Here is a 12,168-nt window from a genome sequence, read left to right on the forward strand (position 1 = left end):
ACTGTTCTACAAAATCCAACCCACATTTTAATCCTTCCAATTTTGCAAAATCTTCCTCCATCTACCATTTGGAGAATCCAATTACATTTGCATTAACTTTCTGGAATTTATTCCACAATATGAATTGCTGTGTGATGCTGTGTGAATGTATTCTACTTTCTCTTTGCATTGTATTTGGAGTAGTATCTTTTAAAAAAAATAACATATATATGCAAAAGATCAGTAAAATGAAGAAATGAAGAGCTAGTTTTCTGAAAAAAATAAGTAAAATTGAGAATTCATAGTTCAAACTAATCAGAGAGAGAGAGACCGACCCAAATTAACAAAATCAGAGAGGAAAAAGAAGATGCTACAACTGATATCACAGAAATACAAAGAATAATAATGAATAGCAAACAGCTATATGCCAACAAATTGGACAATATAGATTTCTGGACATGTATAATTTACAAATTGAGGTACAAAAACAGAAAACCTGAATAGACCAATAACCAAAACAAACTGCATCACTCATAAAGAGCCTCCAAACAAAAGGAAAAGCTCAGGGCTGGATAGCTTCACTACTGAATTCTAACAAACTGTTAATGCAAAACTAACCCAAATTCTTCTTTAATTATTCAAAACAATTGAAATCATTGGAACCCTCCAAACTCATTCTGTGAGAACAACATTACCTTATTCTATAAAACAGAGAAAAATGCAACAAGAAAAAGAGAACCGTAAATCAAATCCTAAATCAACATAGATGCAAATATCCTCAAAAAACTGGCAAATTGAATGCAACAACAGATTAAAATGATCATCCACATGATCAAGTGGGATTTATCTGAGGGATGGTTCAATATATATTAATTAAAAATCTTGATACATTACAGCAACAAAATGAAGGATACAAACAATATGATTACCTTAGTAGATATTGAGAAAGATTTTGATAGTATGCAATGTATTTTTATAATGAAAATTTTTAAAAATTGGGTAGAGAAGAAACATACCTCAACATAATCAACGCAATATATGGCAAACCCACAGGCAGCATCATATTGGATTGGGAAAAGCTGGAAGCACTCCCACTAAGATTTGGAACCAGAAAAGGATGATCAGTCTCACTAATCCTATTCACTGTAGTTCTGTAAGTTGTAGTCAGATCCATTAGGCAAGAAAAAGATATCAAAAAAATATGAGTTGGAAAGAAGGAAGTCAAATTATCCCTGTGTGCACATGACATGATCCTTTATATAGGGGAACCAAAAGATGCCATAAAGAGTCTATTGGAACGCATAGGAGAATTCACCAATATTACAGGATATAAAATCAGTGCACAGAAATCAATCACTCATATGCAATCAATGTTGTGGATGAGAAAGAACTTTAAGCTTGGTCCCATGAACAAACATTATGACAAATCTTAGGTAACTTTGGTATAAAATGTTTAACTGAGGATATGAATGATTTCTGCAAAGCAAATTACAAAGCATTAATGAAAGAAATAGAAGAACACACCGAGACACCAAGAAAAAAATCCTCCATATTCATGGATTGGAAGGATTAATGTCATCAAAATTCATACTACCCAAACCAATTTACAGTTTAAATGTGATCCAAATAAAAAAACTAAAGAGATTCTTCTCAGATCTAGAAAAAGCGACACTAAAATTCATATGGAAACACAAAAGACCTTGAATATACAAAGCAATCTTAAAAATAAACACAAAGCCAGAGGCATAAGAATATCAACCTTCAAGATATACTACAGGGTTTTTATAATAAAATACCCTGATCCTGGCACAAAAATAGACATCAGGCCAGTGGAACCCCAGGGATTAATCCATGCATCTATCACCAACTAATTTTTGACAGACAAGCTAAAATCACACCCTGGAGAAAGGCAAAGTTGGATTTGCACAAGTGTAAGTTTGGAGTAGTTTTAATTGCAGTGCCTTAAATCTCATCCTTTTTTTCTACATTTGTCTAATATGCTCTTATTCCCAAGTTACGTTATCAACACAAATATTGTTATTTTCTTTACAATTTCAGTTTGAGTTTTTTAAAATATCATCTATGCCTCTACTTACTGTATTTAACTTTCGTCTATTTTTTGAACACATAGAATACATTTATAGTAATTGTTTTAATACCCTTTTCTACAAATTTTATCACCTTTGTCATTTTGGGAATTCAATTGACTTATTCCCTTTTCCATTATGGGTCATATTTTCCTGCTTTGTTGTTTTTTTATTAGTTGCCACATTGTATATCCTACCTCATTGGGTGCTAGATTGTCTTCATAATTCTTTAATATCCTTCAGGTATTTTCTAGGACATAGTCTAATTATAGGGGAATGTTTTGATACTTTTAAAACTTTCCTATTAAGAAAAATTAAGATATCAGAATAGCTGTATTAAACACCTCGTTTTTCTTCAACTTTGAGACAAAAACTTCTCTGAGTACTCTGCCCAATACTTCATGAATTATGGGATTTTTCCATTCAGATACGTGGGGCCTGGAAAAACATGAGGTACTATGTGAACTCTAGATATTATTCCTTCTAATCCTTCAGGTGGTCCTCTCTCTCACCGCAGGTGTTTTCTTGCACGCAGATGTTAATTTTCACTTAGTGGGTTACTCAGAGTAATCTACAGATTCCTTGTTCCTTGAGTATTCTCTTTGTGTAGCTATTTACTGTCTGCATTTTCCCAGCAAACCACAGCTCCTTGTGCCTCCTTGGACGCTCAGTCTTCAGCTCATCAATGCAAGCAGACTCACTCTACATTAATTCTTTCTATGACATATCCTAAAAACTGTTTCAAGGTTCTAAGTTGAGGCAATTGATGACTCTCGTTTTTGGTGTTCCTTCTCCTAACCATAATTTTCTGATGTATAATGTCTTCATAATGCTTAGTTCTTTTTTTCCACAAACATGGTTGATCTTGGCCAAAATTATTTCATAGCTTTGTGTATTGGAAATTTTAAAAATGTTTACTGAATGGCAAAATGACAGAAAGAGCAAGAGAGAGAGAGAGATCTTGTATCCACTGGTTCACTCATTTTTAATTTTTTTAACTTTTATTTAATAAATATAAATTTCCAAAGTACAACTTTTGGATTATAATGGCTTTTCCCCCCATAACCTCCCTCCCACCCACAACATACCCTAGCATGTTTCTAACTCTACACTTAGGGGTAAGTCCGAGTGAGTATGTGCCAAAATACATCTCCTCCCTCTGTTATTCCCACTCTTTGATATTAAACAGGGATAAATTTTCAGTTAAATTTAAACGCCTAAGAATAATTTTATGTTAATTAAAGAGTTAAACCAATGGTATTAAATAGAACAAAAAGTACTAAAAGGAATAAAATAATAAGTTGTTCCTCGACAGTCAGGACATGGGCTGATCAAGTCACATTGTCAGTGTGTCCATTTCACTTCAACAGTTTTCCTTTTAGGTGTTCAGTTAGTTGTCACCAATCAGGGAGAATATATGTTATTTGCCCCTTTGGGACTGGCTTATTTCACTCAGCATGTTTTCCAGATTCCTCCATTTTGTTGCAAATGACCAGATTTCATTGTTTTTGACTGCTGTATAGTATTTTATAGAGTACATATCCCATAATTTCTTCATCCACTCTTCTGTTTATGGGCATTTAGGTTGATTCCAGTTCTTAGCTATTGTGAATTGAGCTGCAATAAACATTGAGGTGCAGACAGCTCTTTTATTTGCCAATTTAATTTCCTTTGGGTAAATTCCAAGGAGTGGGATGGCTGGGTTGTATGGTAGGGTTATATTCAGGTTTCTGAGGAATCTCCAAACTGACTTCCGTAGTGGCTTTTCCAGTTTGCATTCCCACCATCAGTGGATTAGTGTCTCTTATTCCCCACATCCTCACCAGCATCTGTTGTTACCTGATTTCTGTATGTAAGCCATTCTAACTGTGGTGAGGTAAACCTCATTGTGGTTTTGATTTGCATTTCCCTGATGACTAGTGATCCTGAACATATTTTCATGTGTCTGTTGGCCATTTGGATTTCCTCTTTTGAAAAATGTCTATTTAGGTCCTTGGCCCATTTCTTAAGTGGGTTGTTTGTTTTGTTGTTGTGGAGTTTCTTGATTTCTTTGTAGATTCTGCTTATTAAAGCTTTATTGGTTGCATAATTTGCAAATATTTTTCCCATTCTGTTGGTTGCCTCTTCACTTTCCTAACTGTTTCTTTTGCATACAGAAACTCTCAATTTGATGTAATCCCAATTGTTAATTTTGGCTTTGACTGCCTGTGCCTCTGGAATCTTTTTCAGGAAGTCTTTTCCTGTGCCTATATTTTGCAGGGTTTCTCCAATGTTCTCTAAAATTTGATGCGGTCGGGTCATAGATTTAGCTCTTTAATCCGTGTTGAGTGATTTTTGTGTAAGGTGTAAGGTAGGGATCTTACTTTATGCTTCTGCATGTGGAAATCCATTTTTCCCAGCACTATTTGTTGAATAGACTGTCCTTTCTCCAGGAATTGGTTTTAGATCCTTGATCAGATATAATATAGATATAGATAGATATAATATAGATATTGATATAATACAGATGTTTGTATTGATTTCTAGTGTTTATATACTGTTCCATTGGTCTATCCTTCTGTTTCTGTACCAGTACCACGCAGTTTTGATTATAACTTCCCTGTATTATGTCCTGAAATCTGGTGTTGTGTTGCCTCCGGCTTTGTTTTTGTTGTACAAGATTGCTGTAGCTATTCAAGGTCTCCTGTGTCCCCATAGGAATTTCAGCATAATTTTTCCAGATCTGAGAAGAATATCTTTGGTGTTTTGATTGTCATCACATTGAATCTATAAATTGCTTTTGGGAGAATAGACATTTTGATGATATTGATTCTTCCAATCCATGAGCATGGAAGATTTTTCCATTTTTTGGTATCCTCTTCTAATTCTTTCTCTAAGATTTTGTAATTCTCATTCTAGAGTTCTTTGACATCATTAGTTAAGTTTATTCCAAGATATTTGATTGGTTTGTAGCTATTGTGAATGGTATTGAGTTTAGAAGTTCTTTCTCAGCTGTGGCATTGCCTGTGTATACAAATGCTGTTCATTTTTGTGCGATGATTTTATATACTGCTATTTTGCCAAACTCTTCTATGAGTTCCAGTAGTCTCTTAGTAGAGTTCTTTGGATCCCCTAAATAAAGAATCATATGATCTGCAAAGAGGGATAGTTTTGAATTCTTTGTTCCCAATTTTTATCCCTTCAATTTCTTTTTCTTGCCTAATGGCTCTGGCTAAAACTTCCAGTAATATATTGCATAGCAGTGGTGAGAGTGGGCATCCCTGTCTGGTACCAGATCTCAGTGAAAATGCTTCCAACTTTCCCCCATTCAATAGAAAGCTGGCCATGTGTTTTTCATAAATTGCTTTGATTGTATTGAGGAATGTTCCTCCTATACCCAATTTGCTTAGAGTTTTCATTATGAGAGGGTGTTACATTTAGGCAAGCACCGTGGCTCAATAGGCTAATCCTCTGCCTGAGGTGCCAGCACCCCGGTTTCTAGTCCTTGTCGGGGCGCCGGATTCTGTCCCGGTTGCTCCCCTTCCAGGCCAGCTCTCTGCTGTAGCCCGGGAGTGCAGTGGAGGATGGCCCAGCTCCTTGGGCCCTGCACCTGCATGGGAGACCAGGAGAAGTACCTGGCTCCTGGCTTTGGATCAGTGTGGTGCGCCGGCTGCAGTGGCCATTGGAGGGTGAACCAACAGAAGAAAGACCTTTCTCTCTGTCCTCTCACTGTACACTCTGCCTGTCAAAAAAAAAGAAGAAGAAGGAAGGGTGTTGTGTTTTATCAAATGCTTTCTCTGCATCTATTGAGATAATCATATGGTTTTTCTTCTGCACTCTGTTAATGTGGTGTATCACATTGATTGTTTTGTGAACACTGAAACATCCTGCATACCAGTGATAAATCCCACTTGGTCTGGGTGGATGATCTTTCTGACGTGTTGTTGCATTCTATTGGCTAAAATTTTATTGAGGAATTTTGCGTCTGTGTTCATCAGGGAAATTGGTCTGTAATTCTCTTTCAATGCTGCATCTTTTTCCAGGTTTAGGAATTAAGGTGATTCTGGCTTCATAGAAACAATTTGGGAGGATTCCCTCTTTTTCTATTGTTCTGAATAGTTTGATAAGACTTGGAGTTAATTCTTCTTTAAATGTCTGGTAGAATTCAGCAGTAATCCATCCAGTCCTGGGCTTTTCTTTGTTGGGAAGGCCTTTATTACTGATTCAATTTCTGACTGTTATGGGTCTGTTTAGGTTTTCCATATCTTCATGGTTCAATTTAGGTAGGATATATGTGTCCAGGAATTTATCCACTTCTGATAGATTTCCCTGTTTGCTGACATACAACTCTTTGTATTAATTTCTGAAGACTCTCTTTATTTCTGTGGTGTCTGTTGTTACATTCCCTTTTGCATCTCTGATTTTATTGATTTTGTTCTTATCTCTTCTTTTTTTAGTTAGTTGGGCCAACAGTGTGTCAATTTTGTTTATTTTTTCAAAAACACAGCTCGTCGTTTTGCTGATTTTGTAATGTTGTTTTTGGATTCAATTCTGTTGATTTCTTCTCTAATTTTAATTATTTCTCTTCTCCTACTAGTTTTTGGTCTGATTTGCTGCAGTTTTTCTAGAACCCTGAGATGCATTGATAGCTACTTTGTTTGGTGCCTTTGCAATTTCTTGATGTAGGCACATATTGCTATAAACTTTCCTCTCAACACTGCTTTTTCTGTATCTCATAAATTTTGATATGTTGTGGGTGGGAGGGAAGTTATGGGGGAGGGGAATCTACTGTAATCCAAAATCTGTACTTTGGAAATTTACATTTATTAAATATATATGAAAATAATAAAATAAATCTGCTGTTTCCAGCACTCCTCAGATATGAGATGCCTGTACTGCAGGTGGCAGCTTAACCCATTGAGCCACTCCTGCCTCTATATCAGGCACTTTGGAACAGCTCAGCTAGGCAGTTAGTGTGATTGATATGATGTCAATGGACACTGTGGACCAGTAGAATCCAGTTTCAATGGGGTGTCTCAATATCTCTAAAGTCTCAGTGATTTTTCTTGATCTCTTTCTTTCTTGTTCTTCCTCTCTGCTTCTTTCCCTATCTTGCTGACTTTTCCTTCATGTGGCATCTCATCTTTAATGTGTCTTTGTATGGCTTTTTTTTTTTTGTCAGTGTTCTGAGAGTTGTTAAACTGCTAACAAAGTTGCCCAAGTCTTAAGAGTGAATGTTTCAGGAAATCAAAATGGAATCCAAAAATATCTTCAGACCAGATCTTGGAACTTACATCATAGAACAGTTAATTTCTGCCAGATTTTGTTTGTTCCAAGTCACAGAACCTACCAAAATTCAAGTGGATGGACTGTCACAAGGACACAAATACTGGCAGATACGGCTCATTGATCTGTGGGAAGTCAGTGTTAGAGATTAGTCATCAGAGAAGCAATAAGGGATATGTTTCCAAAGGTGTTTACTATGCTGTTCTTTATATTAGAAACAAACAGCAAGGAAAAATGTCTACCAAGAGGAAACTGAGTGTCTGAATTTTGAATTATATGAAAAGTATATTCGATTTTGCATGTGTATGTATATAAATATGGTACTTAAATGTGTGGAGGAATGTTAGTATATTTATCTCCACATCAGTGCTGGTGGAAATACTGAGAACATTTTTATTTTCTTCACATTTTTGTTTTTTCATTTTGAAAATTTTCTGTGATGAGTATGTGGGAAAATAAAAAGGTGTATTATACATAAGGTCTTTTATTCTTATGTTTATTGTTCAAACAGTACTGTTTAGAAAGCCTGTAATTTGCTTTTTTGTAACTTCTGTAGAAATATACTGAGGATAGAATGTTTTCTTATCAACGCTGCCTAATGCATTGTCTAGAACATCAATTGGTATTTGATAAAGAAATGAATAGTGAAGCAATAGCATTCATGGTTTACTTTCTACTTGCTTTCCTGGATATTCAGAAATAAATTTTTCATTGGTTACCTTAGAATTGCTTTTGGTAGTAGGGATATTTCCTCCCATAGGTCTAAGTTTTTTTTAAAATTTTGCTTAATTATCTAGTTCTATATTAAAGTGAATTTAAATGCCTCAATTATTCATGTTGTTTTGGAAGGGGAGAAAGTAGACTTTCAGTTCGTTTTTAAAAATCAAGAAAAATTTATCCTTAAGTAAGACATTCCATTTCATTGTGAAGATGATTAATTACCTAGAGAATCGAGGCAATACATAAAATAATTTAGATAATTCAAAACTAAATAACCACCTCTTATAAAATGCTACAGATTTCCTGACGCATGCTCCCCAGGCAAATTGTTCACTTGCCCTTGAATTCAGATTCATACTGCTGAAATTGTTTCACTTCAGGTTTAGATCAGGTATACAAAAAGTGCTCAAATTTGTAGAAAGCCATTCATTATGTCATTCACTCTGTTTTGTGAAATACAAGCTTTCAGGATCCTTTTAGAACAAGTGCATTGATAATACTTGCACACTCAGTATGACTTGTAGGGGTTGAATATCATAAAATATTCAGTATGTCCCATGACCCCACAGCTCCACCAGAACCCCAGTATACACTGAATTGCTCCCCAGGCCCTGGTTTTTTGGTTTTTCTTTTGTTTGTTTGTTTGTTTGTTTTGTACCAAAAGGCACTCCCCCCACCTTTTTTTTAAAGAGTGCTTCTGCTCTAAGAAATTCAAGTTAAGACAGTGCCTCTGGCTCACTCTGGGGCCTGGGGGGGCGGGGCAGGGCATCTACCTGCTGCCATCCGCAGAGCCAGGTCTGCTAGTCCTGGTCGCCACTGCCCTACAGGCCGGCCAGCCTCTTGAACCTGGGCCCCCAGTCGTTGAGGTAATCGTAGTCCTGGTCCTCAGAGCTGGACGAGTTGAGGGAGCTGAGGGAGCCTGCGTGGAGCCACGGCCCTCATAGTGGAAGATCAGCAGGGAGTCCTATGGAGGCACAGTGGGGTCGTTGTCCGCTGCCAGCAGGGAGTCGTATAGGGGTGCAGTGGGGTCCTTGTCCACTGTCCGGAGCCCCTCACTGATGAAGTGTCAGATGTCCCCTGGGTGGGGCACAACGGGCCTGGCCGGGTACTGGGGCTTGGCGCCCACGGGCCGCTCGTCCACCCGCCGCACGCGGGGGCCTTGCTCAGGGAGTGCTCCGTGACCTCGGGCTACTGCAGCTGGCTGAGATCATAGTCCTGGTCCTCTTCACCACCGCCCTCCTCATCCTACTCCAGGATGTTGTCGTGCACGTCGTCCTCGGGTTCTATGCGCAGCTGCTTCGCGTGGCGTTCCTTCTCCCATCGCTTCATCCACAGACAAACAGCAGGACCATGGTCAGCAGGATGACGGTGCAGAGGAGGGTGGCCGCAATGGCGCCTGTGCCCAGACCAGCTGCTGCCTCCGCACCAGTGGCGGTGCAGTCTCCGTTCTCGTCACACGGGCACACCTGGACCTTGATGATGGACATGTTGGACATCGGGGGTTCCCGGAGTCTGTGACGATGATGCGGACGTCGTACATCCCGGCGTCCAGGTACAGGACGTGCAAGCTGTGCTGAGCGTAGTCACCGTTCAGGCGTGTGATGGTCCAGTTCTTGCACACGGCGGCAGGGACGAAGGGCAGCTCGAAGACTTAGGGTCTGATGGGGTCGGCGTCGGCGGCCGTGATGTTGATGGCGTTCAGGTTGGGCTTCCCGCAGATCTGCGCCTCCTTGGGCAGCAGCTCTGGGGCGTTGTCATTGATGTCGATGAGATAGAACTGCAGGGTCCCGGTGCCGCTGGCTGCGGGGATCCCATTGTCAGCTGCTAGGAAGGCGGCCTTGTAGACGTTGTTGCTGATGTACAGGGACTCGCGGTCCAGCACGGCGGCCGTGCTGATGTGCAGCCAGTTTGCCGGGTCTGACAGCTTCGAGTATCTCACTGCCTGCTGCATGAAGCGGTGGGGGTCCACGGCGGGAAAGGTGGTGAGCACAGTGCCGGGGGCACGCCCTCCTCCAGGCGGATCAGCTGGTGGTTGGAGGGGAAGTAGGGCGCCTCGTCGATGTCCATGACAGAGATGGTCACCCCCGCCATGGACTGGAAGGACATCCAGGGATCTATATTCAGTAAGTAAAAAGACTCCTATATTTACTCTAATTCAGCATAACTTCTATATAAAGCTGGCTGACGGTGTTATAATGTTGCTGAAATTTGGCTAGATACAGAGAATAGAATTTATTGATTTGAAATTAATTATTTCAAGAAAATATCATTGATGATGTAGGTATAAAAAAATCGTCATTTGAAATTTGGTTTATGTAGCAACACACACACACACACTCACCTAAATTTCTGAGTATGGCTGAAGACTGTAATGATTTCTGGTCTAAAGGAATGGATATTGTTAGTTATTCCTCCTCTATGGGAAATCATGGGGATGTAGGCAAGTTACAAAAGCCTTTGTCATGGCTATGATTTCCAAAAAAAGAGGGGGTTGGAGGAGATGGACTCTAGACTTCTTTCTGAATCTAAAAATTGTTAATTTTCTAGAACTCATTGTTTCAATCATTCTTGCCATTCTGCATTTTTAATACAATTCTTTTTAATTGAACCCTAAGTAAAAACAATATCAGACAATTTATTTCTCACATCTCTCAAATACAGTTTTTATTTATTTTTTGACAGGCAGAGTGGACAGTGAGAGAGAGAGACAGAGAAAAAGGTCTTCCTTTTGCTGTTGGTTCACCCTCCAATGGCCGCCGCGGCCGTCGCGCTGCGGCCGGCGCACCACACTGATCGGATGCCAGGAGCCAGGTGCTTCTCCTGGTCTCCCATGGGGTGCAGACCCCAAGAACTTGGGACATCCTCCACTGCACTCCCTGGCCACAGCAGAGAGCTGGCCTGGAAGAGGGGCAACTGGGACAGAATCTGGCTCACCGACTGGGACTAGAACCCGGTGTGCCGGCGCCGCAAGGTGGAGGATTACCCTAGTGAGCCCCGGCACCGGCTCAAATACAGTTTTAATGAGGATTTCTGAAGAATCAATGTAGGGTTTAGGGAATAAAGAAGAAAAAAATAGAAGCAGAAATAAATGTTTTTACACTTTTGGTACTGTTTGGTCTCGGGAAAATCCAGTAAATGAGAAACTTGTTCTAACGTGTACTTGTATGTGTGTTCTCATATGCATACCTGTGGGTGTATGAAATATGTGAGAAAAAAAGACTAGTTGAGAGATACGTGAAACAAAATCACAGAGTGCGATCTTTTATTGAGTTCATGAGTGGCTTTTTAAACTCTTTACTTCTAAGGTTTTAAATTGGTATTAACAATATTTAAATAACAGTTCACTTGGTTAAAAATGGGAATAAAATTATATGCATTACATATTATACAATGTTATGCCTCTTTGCTTTTCATAGAGTAAAATGAATTGGAATGATCCTATAAATTTTAATATACACATCTCTTTTTTCTACTGCTACCTTTATTTAATGTTTTATTTAGTAACAAATTGCCTATACATGTTGGATAGTATTTGATGATCTGACTTGTGTTCAAGTAACTGTTATATATCCAGCAGAGCATAATATTATTACAGGTCTTTGTCTCTTAATTGGCCAGTGTTGCAACATTTGTCATTTTTTGGGAATCAAATTTTAGTTTCAAAAGCAGTGTGAACAGTCTGGCACAGTCACATCACTGTGACTTTAGTTTAATCTACTTGGCCCTCCTCCCTCTCTTCACTCATCACCTTCCCGCCCTTAAAGCTCCCTTTCTTCTCATAGTTCCTGTTCACTTTATTGGACTCAATACCAACTCCTTTCTGGCTATCGATTCTGCAGAATGTGTTGGCTTACTACTGCAAGGTCATTCATAATTATACATACAATTTTTATACTTTTGCTGGCATGATTTTTCCTGCCCATAAAAAGTAGAATGCTCTTTTCAAGTAGTGACATTGGAACACAGGGAACTAGAATTCAAGCACTAATAAATGGATTCCTAAAAAGGAGGTAATTGCAGAAACCAGTGAGAATATTTCTGGCAGTGTACTCCTTTTTTTTGCATTTCAGCTTGTATGGACTCCTTTTGTGATACTCCTGAAGGTAACACTGCCCAG

At 39.0% G+C, this 12,168-nt stretch overlaps 1 pseudogene; it reads right to left on the bottom strand.

Moving 5' to 3' along the window:
• Window positions 1–8,851: 8,851 nt before the first annotated feature.
• Window positions 8,852–10,157, bottom strand: LOC103346489 (cadherin-4 pseudogene; annotated as a pseudogene).
• Window positions 10,158–12,168: the final 2,011 nt, after the last annotated feature.

The sequence above is a fragment of the Oryctolagus cuniculus genome, chromosome 7 (genome assembly GCF_051225735.1).
Source record: "Oryctolagus cuniculus isolate XC-2025 breed Fujian yellow rabbit chromosome 7, ASM5122573v1, whole genome shotgun sequence".
NCBI lineage: Eukaryota > Metazoa > Chordata > Mammalia > Lagomorpha > Leporidae > Oryctolagus > Oryctolagus cuniculus.